A 15,109-nucleotide genomic window follows, 5' to 3' on the forward strand; every position below is an offset into this window, starting at 1 on the left:
ATAAAAGAAGATGATTTTAGAAACAGCAGCCGGAGAGAGGCCCCGGGGGGGGGGGGGGGGGGATTAAAGATTGGAATTTTAATTATAATTGGATAGATCCGCCGCACTGCCAAGAAAAGTGTACAGTGTTTCACCCACTTTCCCGAAAATATATGCATCTGTGTTAAAATTGTCAAAATGGAGTTCCAACTTATCATCAGTGATCAGACATAATTATGTAGATAGATGATCAATGTAGGCTATATTATATCTCTGTTATCATGCACTACTGACTCAACAACACAAATACTTGCTGAATATAATATCTCTATTTGAAAGCATATCCAAAGGAACCTTTTGTCTCTGTTGATAAATATCGAAGTTCATTGCATTATCTTTACTCTAGACATAGACCTATATTAGAAATATAGGTCCCTGCTCTAGACTTGTATTCAGTTTCTCTGTCAGAGCAAAGTATCGTCTGCTACAGACACCGACCCAGCAGTAAGAAAGCATAGGCTCTAGCTGAATACATTTTATTTTTTTCTCGTCAAAAGTAGAAAATACATTCATTCGTAAAGAAGAACTGGGGTTTAGATGAAAAGGTTAGTCAGTGTAATATCATATATATACCAATAGATTAAGGAAGATTTTTTAAGAAAGTGCCGATTGTGTTTTTTGTGGTTAGGCCTATCTTTTATCGCGAGTTCCGACAGTAGCGGCTCGGTTACTGCGGACCAGCATAACTGAGTTCACACAGAACTATTCTCAGCTGCACTCAACATGGAAAAAACCCTGTGTTAATTGTTTCAAGACAACCACATTTTCAGTGTAACACTACTTTGAAACTTCTGCTTCTTGTCATCATTATAATCATTGCAAGGGCTCCAGGAACTGAGAAATGTTAAACACACTTAAAACCACGTAAATGTTACAGGAAGGCGCCTATGGTGCCACAGATTTCCGAATTCCTGCAGCTCAGCAGCTAGCGGCCGCCGTGACCTTGCAGGGCGGAGCATCGAAATTTGCGCGGAATATTCAAAAAGCTTAAACCACACTCACTTTTTTTTCTTGAAAACAGCATAAATATTGTTTTAAGCGTAATAAGTTTAATCTGTATGTATGCTGGAGGTGTAAATGCACTAACATGCATATTTTGTTGCTTGTAAGATGTAGTGTTCACTTACAAAACTTTGACAAGTTTGGTCTTTCGGTTGGCGGTGTAATGTGATTCTTATGTACCGGTTCGACATGTAGGAAACAGCAGTATTTAACTGATTTCTTCCGCATTGAATCTTTCTTTGTGCAATCAGTATAGAAGATTGCAGAGAGTGTATTCTGATGATTTAAAATGTGTGTATTATTATTAAGCAGCCCTGATAGTACTGACTATGTCTCTTTCTACTAAACTGACTCAGTGTGTGACTTCTTAACTGTGCACATTTTCAGCCAGAAATTCATTTCTCTTCCTTGTCTTGCTTGCAAATTTGTTCTTTCCTGGCCGAGCGATAAGATAAACACCCCTGCCAAGGGTTGTGTTCTGCGATGTTTTAGAGCTCGGAAAGGCAGCAGAGGGCTTGTCATCAGCTTTCTCTAAATGGATTGCTTGAGGGCTAATAAGGAAGGGATACTGCTATATCAGTGGTGGTTGTTGACATCTTGTATATATACAGCTTGCTGAATCCTAATGCATGGGCCAAAGAAGGAAACTCGGCTCCACTGATTTGATATGGCAATTCTTTATAGGTGGATTCTACGAAGTATAAATTTCGGTTTATTTTTCTCCTTCTTTGTTGTCTTTAGAAACCAGATAGACTTTGCATGTTTTTACAAAAGAAAAAAAAGTCTTTCCGATGGATGAATGGTGTATCCAAAAAAGAAAAGATTCGAAAAGTTAGGAAAGTTAGTTCATCGCGCACGATTCATATCACACGAGTTCGAGAGACACAGAACAAGCACGTCTGTTTTTTCTTAGTGTTACTTAAATTAGTTCTGAAGAACTGGTTCGCCTGACGGTCTGAAGATGACGAAAAGGTTGATCCCAGTTGAAACTATGCTTGCTCGTGACTCGTTGGTTTTCCCCATCCAGTTCATGTTCTTTGAAGTGTTCGGTAAATATACTCTGCCTCGACGTCCTTGGACATCTTCACCCAGAACCCGGAACCCGGAACCCGGAACGTCTGCAATTAACAAACCTTGGTTCAGCTCTATAATTGGTTCATACAATCATAGAACTTACTGAGTGGTTTGTTCTGCGGCTGGTCTGGTCCTTCTCCCATCGCAGTGACCAGCTAAACAAAATAAAACAACTGAGCCCAAAGTGCTCTAATCCAAACGTTCAAGTTGCCGCCACATCACGGCTTCTACTTGCACAACAACTACATAACACGATACATGCATCATATTACGATATTACAGAACAACAAGAAAATATTTGCGGTAACGACTTGACCGTTGCGAAATCTCCCGGCTGGCCATTTGGTTACCAGCTGAGTTGACTGCGCAGGCGAAAATCGGAAAGGCTTTGGCAAGCTTGACTTGAATGAGCTACTCACCCTTCGACGTAAGTTATTCTGCTATTAATGTGACACGCGTCGCATGCTGTTTCTTGACCAGCGAATTAAGACGTTCGTCAGCCTGCCCGTGCGCCTGTCCTCGTGTCTCAACGCAGAATCCCAGATCGCTGTTGACCTACCTCCTGATAATTGGCTGCGCTATACGTGACGCGAGAGACTTTTCACACGTCACTAAAGAAGACCCTCACGCGCCGTCTCCTTCTGGTCTCGGTACCTTCATGCGCCGTCTCCTTCCAGTCTCGGTTAAATCGAATAAATATTATTGACTAAACATGACTAAACACTGCAAACCACTGCAATACACAAACTTATTTTCTGAATCGCGTTCCGCGACAGACAGTGCTGCAAAAAGTAACTGAATAAAAAAATATGTTTGGTTTGTGAACATCCTTTTTAAATGACCATATAAACACCGCAGAAAATGGTGTAGATTAAAATTAAATCAAATTTACTAAGGCAATACCCGCTGCATCGCTGTAGTTATGCAAACATGATTTAAATCAGTGTCTTTTCATGAACTAACCGTCGTTATTTTTGTGTGTTTTAGTCAAATACAAATACATACTGTATATACATGGTCAGTTAAGCCTGAGAAAATATTGTCAGGAATAAATCGTTAACAAAATAGTTCCCGGTTAAATCGGTAACTAAGGCATTGAGTTAACTTTGCGTTGTCCCAGCACCTCAAACTGATATGGGTAGTCAATTGCACAGAGCTAAGAAATCATCATGTGAGGAAAACTGAAAAATACAGCAACTTAAACAACATTCTTGTGACCAAGCTGACTTTAATTAAAGAATCTTGATCGATTGATGATTGTTTTATTTCTTATCAGTTGCTTCTTTTTTGTTCAGAAAGCTCTCTCTCTCTCTCTTTTTTTTTCTCTTTTTATCAAATTTTCTACTTAATATTTGAAACTCAAAAATTACAAACACTGATCCCTGACAAGTTGTCTTTCTAAAAATACTAACACACATTTTCCCAATTAATATTACGTGATTTACAAAATGTCTCATCTTTTTACAACAACTTGTGTCTTGATAACCAAATATTATACTGCATCTTAAACTTAACCCTTAATCCAGCCTTTTCCTCTATCCAGTTTTCTATTTTCGTCCAAAACAACTTTACCGGTATGCACTCATAAAAAAAATGTTCAACAAAATCAACTTCCGTACAACATATACAACATCTGTTATTCTCCCTGACTTGCATTTTACATAATAAAATATTTGTTGGATATATGTTATGTAAAATTTTCCATTGCAATTCTCTTAACCTCACTTCTTTGGAAACATATCAGGCAAGGGTCCAAATTTCCTTATCTACTTGTACACCAAACTTCCTCAACCAAAAATTATATACACAAGGTTTTTCTGCTGCAGTATCTACACTTTTCTTTCCTATCACTTTTCGTATTTGGCTTATTTTTATCATATACAGGCTACCATCAAACAATTGCTTATCCATCTGGACATATAATATGTTTATTTTCTCTCTCTCTCTCTCTCTCTCTCTCTCTCTCTCTCTCTCTCTCTCTCTCTCTCTCTCTTTCTCTGAGTCAGTTACATACACACACACACACACACACACACACACACACACACACACACACACACACACACACACATACACACACACACAAAGATCATGCCCCTCTGTGTTTTCTTTATGGTGCGGCTATGGTTGTGCTGCACGATATCGCTACTGCTGTGGAAAGCGAAAGTAGGTTTTTACATTTTTCCGCGTGGTGGCGCCACAGGGCTTCCTGTTTGAATTTTCAGCGCCATAGGAAGCGTCTCTGTGTACTCTACAGTCTCTGTAGATACTAATTTGCATCACCTATATCACTTGCATTCCTTTCAGTGCCGGACAGGGAGGTCAAAACAGCTACCATGACTACAGTGCAGTCATTGGTCGGAAAAGCTGCGGTCAACACAACTACCATGCCTACAGTGCAGTCATTGGACGGAAAAGCTGCAGTCAACACAGCTACCATGCCTACAGTGCAGTCATTGGATGGAAAAGCTGCAGTTAATGGGCACAGCGATACCTGGCTCAAACCAGAGATTCAGACACCAGAAATACAGACTGCAGTCGACAATTCCAGTCATACTTGGCTGAAACAAGAAATACAGACACTAGAAACACAGACTGCAGTCAACACTCACAGTGATACCTGGCTGAAACAAGAGATACAGACACCAGAAACACGGACTGCAGTCGACATTCATAGCGATACCTGGCTGAAACAAGAGATACAGACACCAGAAACACAGGCTGTAGTCGACACTCATAGCGGTATCTGGCTGAAACAAGAGATAGAGAAACCAGAAACACATACTGCAGTTAACACTCATAGTTATACTTGGCTGAACCATGAGATACAGACACCAGAAAAACAGGCTGCAGTCGACAATTTCAGCGATACTTGGCTGAAACAAGAGATACAGACACCCCAAACACATACTGCAGTCAACACTCATAGTGGTACCTGGCTGAAACAAGAGATACAGACACCAGAAACACAGACTGCAGTCAACACTCATAGTGATACCTGGCTGAAACAAGAGATACAGACACAAGAAACACAGGCTGCAGTTGACTTTCATATTAGCAATACATGGCTGAACCAAGAGATACAGACACCAGAAATACAGACTGCAGTCGACACTCATAGCGATATCTGGCTAAACCAAGAGATACAGACACCAGAAACACAGACTGCAGTTGACACTCATAGTGATATCTGGCTAAATCAAGCGATACAGACACCGAAAACACAGACTGCAGTGAACACTCATTGTGATACCTGGCTGAAACGAGGGAGATGTATAACAGAAACTCAAAGCATGGGTAGATTAGAACTAAATGAGAAACGTGAAACAGATCCAGTTCCAATATCTGACACCACATTCCCGTGTTCAGGTCACAAGTATCAGCAGGTTGTGATTAGAACACATACAGGGGAGAAAAAGCATGCATGCAATGAGTGTGGTGCCAGCTTTTTACGGTCTGGTTATTTGAAGCGACACATGTCAACACATACGGGAGCGAAAAAGTATGAGTGTGATGCTAGTTTCAAACTGTCTTCTTATTTGAAGCATCACATGTTAACACATACAGGGGAGAAAAAGCATGCATGCAATGAGTGTGGTGCCAGGTTTTTACGGTCTAGTGTTTTGAAGCAACACATTTTAACACACACAGGGAAGAAAAAGCATGCATGCAATGAGTGTGGTGCCAGGTTTTTACGGTCTGGTTGTTTGAAGAAACACATGTTGACACATACAGGGGAGAAAAAGCATGCATGCAATGAGTGTGGTGCCATGTTTTTGCAGTCTGGTTCTTTGAAGCAACACATGTTAACACATACAGGGGAAAAAAAGCATGCATGCAATGAGTGTGGTGCCATGTTTTTGCGGTTTGGTTCTTTGAAGCGACACATGTTAACACATACAGGGGAGAAAAAGCATGCATGCAATGAGTGTGGTGCCATGTTTTTGCAGTCTGGTTCTTTGAAGCAACACATGTTAACACATACAGGGGAGAAAAAGCATGCATGCAATGAGTGTTGTGCCATGTTTTTACGGTCTGGTGATTTGAAGCGACACATGTCAACACATACAGGGGAAAAGAAGCATGCATGCAATGAGTGTGGTGCCAGGTTTATACGGTCTAGTACTTTGAGTGAACACATGTTAACACATACAGGAGAGAAAAACCATGCATGCAATGAGTGTGGTGCTAGGTTTTTACGGTTTGATAATTTGAAGCAACACATGTTAACACACACAGGGGAGAAAAAGCATGCATGCAAAGAGTGTAGTGCCATGTTTTTACGGTCTGGTTCTTTGAAGAAACACATGGAAACACATACAGGGGAGAAAAAACATGCATGCAATGAGTGTGATGCCAGGTTTTTACGGTCTTGTAATTTGAAGCAACACATGTTAACACATACAGGGGAGAAAAAGCATGCATGCAATGAGTGTAGTGCCATGTTTTTATGGTCTAGTCATTTGAAGCGACACATGTTTACACATACATCGTAGAAAAAGCATGTATGCAGCGATTGTGGTGCCAGGTTCTTGCAATGTGGTTCTTTAAAGCGGCACATGTTAACACATACAGAGGAGAAAAAGCATGATATGAATATCACTGCCCGCCGCATCCTGAACTCCGGTTTAAAAATAGGTCTCATTTTTACCCCCGACACGATGCGTTGAGTTTCCTAGTCTAGCGGGGAAAACGATTTCTTACATACCTAGAGCTTTTCATAATGTGTTATTGATATAAGCAGAGTCGCGATCGTCGATAATGATTTTGTGTAATTTTAAGATTACAAAGGATTGATATGTTAGACAGTTTCAAGCGAGCTATCTTTTGCCGATGTACTTACTGTGCAAACAACTCTAAATATCCGTCGCGATATAACCTTGAATGATTGAAAACGACGTTAAACACCAAATAAAGAAAGAAAGACTCTAAATATGGCAAAAGTGTCACGTGATAATCAACTTTGGCTACGAAGCAGACGATACTTTTTCCGTAACCATTTGGGAGTGATGCAACAATATCGCGGTCTCCTTCCCACAGCCGTCTCAGCATTTCGACTTGTTTTAACCTTAGAACGATGTCTTTATCAGAACTGTGAAGAACATAACAGAGATTACTGTCAAAGTCAGCCGATCTGCAATCACTTTCGTCTCAGTTGGGAGTTAACTGTGTATTCCTGTTGCGATAGATTCGGCGCAAAAACGAAGCATCCAGTCAGAGATAAAACTGGCGCTAGCCGTTGAAGCGATGATGTTCAGTATGTTCCCTCCGCTGACCTTCGCAGTTGCTCTTCCCATAGACCTATATTAGGTCCCTGCTCTTCCCAATCTCAGTTCAAATCAAAACTAAAAACACACCTTTTCCACAAACATTTACCGTGAAATACATTTTCAAGCCTGATCCGTTTCTGATGATCACTTTTGTCCCATGATTGTACTGGACATAGTTTTTCATGTATGTGTTTTGCGCCCGCGTGAGTGCGTATGTTTGTGATAATGTATTATTGTGCAATTTGTTTTATGTGGTGCGCGTGTGTGCCCGTGCGTGTGTTTGTGATAATGTTTTACAGAGCAACGAGTTATTCATTGATTATGTGTGTGATTGCACGTTTCCCCCCGCGGGTTAGGGGGAGTCCCATATTGGTTGGTACAGTGAAAACTGTCAAATACGGTCACTGGACTTAGCGGACACTCGCAGAATACGGACAGTCAGTCTCGGCACGGACTGCTTTACACTGTAAAACACCTGTACGTTACGGCCACCTCGGCATTACGGACGCGGACACGTATTTTGGGTCCATAATAAGTGTGTGCGGCCAGATCAAAGGCATTGTGATAGCTGGGTGGCCTTGTTAAAAGACACGACCTTCTTCCCAGGGGTCAATGACCCAGTTTTTGCCATGAGAGGTGGTTCCCCTGTCATATCTGAGAGAGGAAACACTTCCTGCATGGGGGTCAGTGACCGGTCAGTGACCGAGTTTAACAGAGTGGAAATCTGTGTGTGCGGCCAGATCAAAGGCAGGGCAGTACCTAGTAGCTGAAACATGCATTATCACAAGTTTTTAAACTCAGGCATGGTACTGAAGGAATGGCAGTTTCAGCTGAAATAAAGCCGGGGGTCCAGGGGGCCGCTCAGGCGACTTTTTACTAATTCAAATGTGTTTAGTGCCCTCTCCTTGAAGCTGAGAGGGATATAAGTGAAAGATAACAAGGCTTGAGTAAGAAAAAATAATAATCTCAAGTCAATCAGCAGATTTTTTTTCTTTTTTTTTCGGATTTTCGTTTTTGAGAGTACCATGCCTGAAACTTGTTTTACAACAATCAATATTAAATGTTTCTCTATTTAATCTAAACAGCTTCTGCTTTTCTTATAAATGTACATGTACATGTGCAGTACTCTCTCTCTCTCTCTCTCAACTTGACTTTGTCGCGTTTACTTGCACCTGTCTAATAAGGATACTTGCAGAATAAGGACACTTTTGTCTGGTCCCAAGGGTGTCCTTATTTGACAGGTTTTACTGTACGAGAAAGAATTTACCCGATGCTACCCAGCATGTCGTAAGAGGCGACTAACGGTTCTGTTTCTCCTTTTACCCTTAAGTGTTTCTTGTAAAGAATATAGTCAATGTTTGTAAAGATTTTAGTCAAGCAGTATGTAAGAAATGTTTAGTCCTTTGTACTGGAAACTTGCATTCTCCCAGTAAGGTCATATATTGTACTACGTTGCAAGCCCCTGGAACAATTTTTTTATTAGTGCTTTTGTGAACAAGAAACAATTTACAAGGGCACTATCCCATCTCCCCCCTTTCCCCTGTCCCATCTCCCCCCTTTCCTCGTCGCGATATAACCTTGAATGGTTGAAAACGACGTTAAACACCAAATAAAGAAAGAAAGAAAGAAAGATTAGAAAGGCGATGTGGTGCCAAAAGAAAAATTTCCTTGTTTGTGTAAGATGAAAATGGACATTAAAGTTGTCTTATCTTATCTTATGTTACAGACATGCTGTAACATGCAACACATCAAGTTATGATGGAGTTAAAGCTTTGGTTTAACTCAGTCCAAGTAACCTCATGTTATTGTAGACTTACAAAACTCCTTGTCTTTTGTGAACAAGAAACAATTGACAAGTGGCTATATCCCATCTCCCCCCTTTCCCCGTCGCGATATAACCTTCGTGGTTGAAAACGACGTTAAACACCAAATAAAGAAAGAAAGAAACTCCTTGTGTCGGTGGTGTCACAGCTTGCTTGTAATGTTATTAACATCATGTTATTGCTGGTGTAACATGCAGCACCCCATGTTTCGTTGATGTTACAGCTTGCTCAAATGCCTATTAACACCATATTATGTTGGTGTTACAGCTTGCTCAAATGTCTATTAATACCATGTTTTGTTGGTGTTACAGCTTGCTCAAATGCCTATTAACACCATGTTATGTGTGGGTTCGTAACCCGGCCGGGTCATACCTAAGACTTTAAAATTGGCAATCTAGTGGCTGCTCCGCCTGGCGTCTGGCATTATGGGGTTAGTGCTACGACTAGTTGGTCCGGTGTCAGAATAATGTGACTGGGTGAAACATGAAGCCTGTGCTGCGACTTCTGTCTTGTGTGTGGCGCACGTTATATGTCAAAGCAGCACCGCCCTGATATGGCCCTTCGCGGTCGGCTGGGCGTTAAGCAAACAAACAAACAAACAAACAAACAAACCATGTTATCTTTGTGTTACAGCTTGCTCAAATGTCTATTATTACTGTTTTGTTGGTGTTACAGCTTGCTCAAATGCCTATTAACACCATGTTATCTTGGTGTTACAGCTTGCTCAAATGCCTATTAACACCATGTTTTGTACCTCCCGCGGGTTAGGGGGAAGAATGTACCCGATTCTCCCCAGCATGTCGTAAGAGGCGACAAACGGATTCTGTTTCTCCTTTTACCCTTGTTAAAGGCACAGGCAGGTTTCACAGTATTGTGTTCAGCAATTTACTATTTACACACTCAAATTCTACAAAATAAATGTTGGCACACAATTCAAAGGACATGTTTTTCCAACAAAGTGAGTTTGTTACAACTAAAAACAGTAATTTTTTTATAGTCCTGGTCCTTATTTATATCTAAAAACCAGGCGCAAAGCGGCATACCCTGAAAACGCAAAAAAAGCAATACGGTCATCCTATGCATGCATATAGCTCATATAGCCAAAACCGTTGAAGATAGAAAGACATTTATTGAACAAAAAATATGCAACACATCATCCTTAACAAGTTTTGTTCTTGTATGTATATCAAAATATTGATCCTCAAATGAATGGTTTGAAAAAATACGACTTCCGGCAGACCTAGACCGTTTTGAAGGAAAAAACCGTCTTTTTTTTCAAACCATTCCATGGCCATCAATATTTTCATATACATGTAAGAACAAAACGTGTTAAGACTGGTGTTGTGCATCTAGTTTGTTCAATAAATGTCTTTCTATCTTCAATGGTTTTGGCTAGATGAGGTAACAAGAGAAGGATATGGGCATTGGAATTACGTCAACATTTCGAGCATTGTCACAGATGAAACATTTACTGCAGGGTGCTCCTGATTAACAAACCGAGCAAAACTGAAAATTATTGAAGAGAAGACATGTCTGAACAGTTTATAAAGAGACAAGTTTGCAATCATTTGTAAACACCATTATTGTATGGAGGAGTAACTGTTCCCCTACCCCCTAAGAAGGTATTTCTGTCCGTCAACCACGTGAGCGATCGCCACAAATCGAGGCATCACTCGCATTTCAGTTTGGACACACCGGCTGATTGCAAATGCACAGTACGTGTTTCGACACTGAAACGTGACGATTGAGCGTCAAAATAGTTTCTTAAAACAGTCGAAAATGGAGTTAAATGTGACTTCAACACTCAGTGGCGATCGCTAGAGTAGCGATTGTTACTAGACGGACACTAGAAAACCTCAGAAAATGTAATTACTTTGCGATTTTTTTAACTGAAAAACTGTTGCGGTCTTTTTCTGTCGAGCGCGAGCGTCAACGTAAAACAACGTGACGTCACTTCCTCCCCAAACGGTTAGTTTTTGAATGAAAAGAAAAATGTGGCGATCGCTACATTGTTTAGACGGATTGGATCGCAACTTTGAAACTCGGGTCACCGTGCGTCGATCAAGGGCAAATTGACCTCGGCAACATTATAACTCACTTCAAGGGTGCACAAACTTGTATTTACAGTATACAAAATTAGGTAAACTTGTGTTTTTGTCCTGTGAAATCACAATTAGTTTCGATGCTCTTGATATCGCTATGCCGACGGACAGATCCGAATCCCCATACATTTTTTTTTTGCGGAGCTAGTATAAGTTAGAATTTGTGTTATGGATATCGATTGTTGTTGAAAAACAATCATTTCAATGTGTTCTGGCACTCTCAACCACCACAGCATTGATACTTGTGCATGTGTGTGTTGGAATTTAGTTCTTTGTTTAGTGATGCTGTGGCAAAAGTAAATTCATCCGTCCGTATTTTGACGATCGCCACCATTCACACGCACATAAATAAACACATTATCAAAAATTTCAACTTTTATTTTCAAAAAAGTATTTAAACAACAACTAGTTTGCATGTTAATACAACAAATACAGCAGATTCTCACAGATATGGATTTAAAAGACTAAGCAAATCTGAGACTATCAAAATGGCCTAATACCATGAAACCTGCCCGCAGTAAGCCTCCCGTAAACCATCACAGAGCTCCCCGAGCGTCTTGATACAGTACAAGCATACTTCCATTTGAACGCTCACCGAACGGGAACATCCTGGCTGCTTACTGTCGAGCGTGAGAAATTTTCAAAGAATTTATTTTCGCGGACTTGGTTCTCTGCAACAATGGCGCCTCGTTTTGGTGCTGGACGGCTGTTATGAATATTCAATACCGGAAATCACGCCCGGACAGTAAGCCTCCCGTAAACCATCACAGATACTGTCAGGCTTTTACACACAGTACAAACACCCTTCCATTTGAACGCTCACCAAACGGGAACATCCTAGGTGCCCTACGTAAAGAGCGAGCAATTTTTAAAGAATTAATTTTGCAGATTGTCTCGAACACTTTTTGGATCCATTCTGAACTCAGGTCAACAATGAGTTACTTCCCTTCGGGTTTCATTCTATCGATGTAAACTGGCCATAGCCGTGGATCGATGATTATCAGATTGTTTTTGGACCGTGGTGCGTTTTTGCGCTAGACCTAACTTTTAAAATCAAAATAATAAATTGAAAGCTTGTTACACAAACATTCTTTAATCATAAAAGAATTCTTTTTTTTATAAAGACAAGATCAGTACAATTCGAAGTTGTGAAAGTTTGAAAAAAGAAAAGCCCGGAAGCAGGGTCACGCAAGGGTCGTAGCAGACGACTGTTTATGCATATCGCCGTTCCTCTCAACAGTCAAAAGCCATCGCTAGAGTTCTTGTGAACCACAGCCGTTTGTTTCGTGCATAAAAACGTGCTATTGTAGATAAGCTCACATCGAGTCGATTTCAAATGACTAACTGACGACTACATTGTGAAAAAGAGAAACTGGATCACACGGGTTCACGATGGCTCAGGGGTAAGATAAACCATGCAAAAATAAATTCTATGAAAATTGTTCGCTCTTTACGGAGGGCACCTAGGATGTTCTCAATCGGTGAGTGCTTAAATGAAAGGGTGTTTGTACTGTGTGTAAAAGCCTGACCGTATCTGTGATGCCGGGTTTACGGGAGGTAATTACTGTGCCTTTAAGTGTTTCTTGTATAGAATATAGTCAATTTTTGGCTCACGTAAGTGTAGCCTATGCGATGCTAACTGTTGTCTGTCTGTGCGTGCGTGCGTGCGTATGTATGTATGTATGTATGTCTGTGGTAGAAACTTTAACATTTGAAGACGTCACAACATTTCAGTGAAGACGTCACATTATGACGTAAGAGGGTTAGACGTCACGCGAAGGAATTACTGAAAGTCTCGGTCATTGTTATTTTGAGCGGGCCGAGACTAGTTTTTTCTTCGAAATCGGCCATTCAGATCCAGATCTAGTGTCTCGCTTTCTTGCACAGTGTCACCTATGTCGTGTGTGTGTGTGTGTGTGTGACGAAGTGATTGAGTTTGTGTTACTGTTTGTCGATTTCTTAGTGAGCCTTGAAGGCTTCGCCTCTCAGTTGTTGAAATTTTTTTAGTCAAGCCGTATGTAAGAAATGTTAAGTCCTTTGTACTGGAAGCTTGCATTCTCCCAGTAAGGTAATACATTGTACTGCGTTGCAATCCCCTGGAGCAAATTTTTGATAAGTGCTTTTGTGAACAAGTGTAACACATTCAAAACCTAACTTGTTTTGAACATGTACATAAAGCTAGGTTTGTAGTTAAAGGGAAGAAACTGTTGTTTTTTGGGTAATGTGAACATTGATTGTTACCTCCCTTTAATCAGTCTTTTCAACTTGACTAACTCAGTTTATATTTTTGGATTTAGATAATATTGTTCAAGCTGTTTTAAAAGTGTTTTTGATTAGGTGTTAATTATAAACTTTAATAAGTCGTAAAGATATTTGTTAGAAAATCTCCCAGTTCGGAATTTAGAGTTTTAGCGTCACTTCCGCCCTCTGCTTGAGAAGTCGTCAAGATGGTGTGAAACCTCTGGACAACATTTTGGTTCTAAATCAGGTGAATACTGATTTTTACATTGTCATCTGCTTGGTGTATGATTAGTTATTAGTTTAGCAAGATGAATATTATAAATTGGAGTGGTTATTTTTGTAAACCTGTTCCGAAATTGAAATATTTGAAATTTGACAATGTGGTGGGGTTTTGACAGAAGCACCGGTCACAGAAATGGTGCAGAATATTTGTATTTTTGGTTGTAGTTAGTGTATGAAGTGCATAGACGGAAAGATAAGTGTGTTACTGATGTTTTGAAGTTAAAACTTGAATAGGGTTTAGGTTTTGTAAAGAAATTTGGTTTTGAATTATAATTTGAAGTAAAAGAAAGTTTTGCGCATGCGCGGGAATAACCGAAAGCGCATCGCATAGTTGGAAAGTTGGCTGTTGCTGTTTTATGGAACAGAAGTGTTTGTGACTAGTGTTTTATTTGAGATGTTTGAGGTGAGATTTCATTCCAAGTGATTTAGACATTGTGAATTGAAGAAGTTTGGTCAAAATGGTCAGTTTATCACTGCAGATAAATGTGATTATGTATGGACACTTCTTGTAGCTAGTTTTGAGTTTGTAACAATGGTGGAGTGGAACACATGTGATGTGTGGTATTGTTACAAAGAAGAACAAAGATGGTTAGTCACTGTCTTGTAGGATAACATATAGTCTTTCTGTTTCTGTCAATGAAGATGGGATTGATCACAGTAGGCATAATGTTACTCCTGTGTTAGGAAGAAGATTTTGCTGTTTATAGTTGGTAAATAGTAAATGATGTCTAAATATCAGCTGTTTCTAGTTGATAATGTGGAATGATAGAAAGATAGTGGTGTGTTTGAACACAGTAACTATGTGGTAATTATTAGTCATAATTACTAGCCTCTGGTAACATCTGGTAAATATGATTTGTGTTTTGTTGTGTGCTAATAAGGAAACGTTGTGTTTAATTTCAGAGCCAACCTGTCTGGGTTTCACATTTCATGTCTGACTGAGTAGTTTGTGTTCTTAGATTTTGGTGAAGCACCTTACGAACACTGGGTTTTTTAGGGTTTTTAATTAGGTTTTTTAACTAAGTTCTTTAACTGGTTTTAAGGTTTTGACTTTAAGATTTTGGTCTTTAGGTCTAACACTGTTCTTTAGTCATTGTGTTTGATTTTTGGAAGTTGGGTTTTGTTGAAAAAGAAAACTCAAGAGAATAAAAGAAGTTTGAAACATATTTCTGTATTTGTGTTATTCATTTAACACATAATATCCCCTACCCCCTTTCTTAACATAATTGGTTTTTCTAAATATAACTTGAAGGGTCAAGAGTGTTACACAAGAAAC

General features: G+C 39.9%; 1 long non-coding RNA gene across 1 annotated transcript in view; it reads right to left on the reverse strand.

The window, feature by feature from the left end:
• Positions 1 to 1,717: 1,717 nt before the first annotated feature.
• Positions 1,718 to 15,109, reverse strand: part of LOC138949676 (uncharacterized) — a 66,277-nt gene continuing 52,885 nt past the window's right edge. The window contains exon 3 of the long non-coding RNA XR_011450394.1: positions 1,718 to 2,159. This is a non-coding gene — a long non-coding RNA (uncharacterized lncRNA). The remainder of the gene's footprint in view (positions 2,160 to 15,109) is intronic.

This window comes from Littorina saxatilis, linkage group LG16 (genome assembly GCF_037325665.1).
Source record: "Littorina saxatilis isolate snail1 linkage group LG16, US_GU_Lsax_2.0, whole genome shotgun sequence".
Taxonomy (NCBI): domain Eukaryota; kingdom Metazoa; phylum Mollusca; class Gastropoda; order Littorinimorpha; family Littorinidae; genus Littorina; species Littorina saxatilis.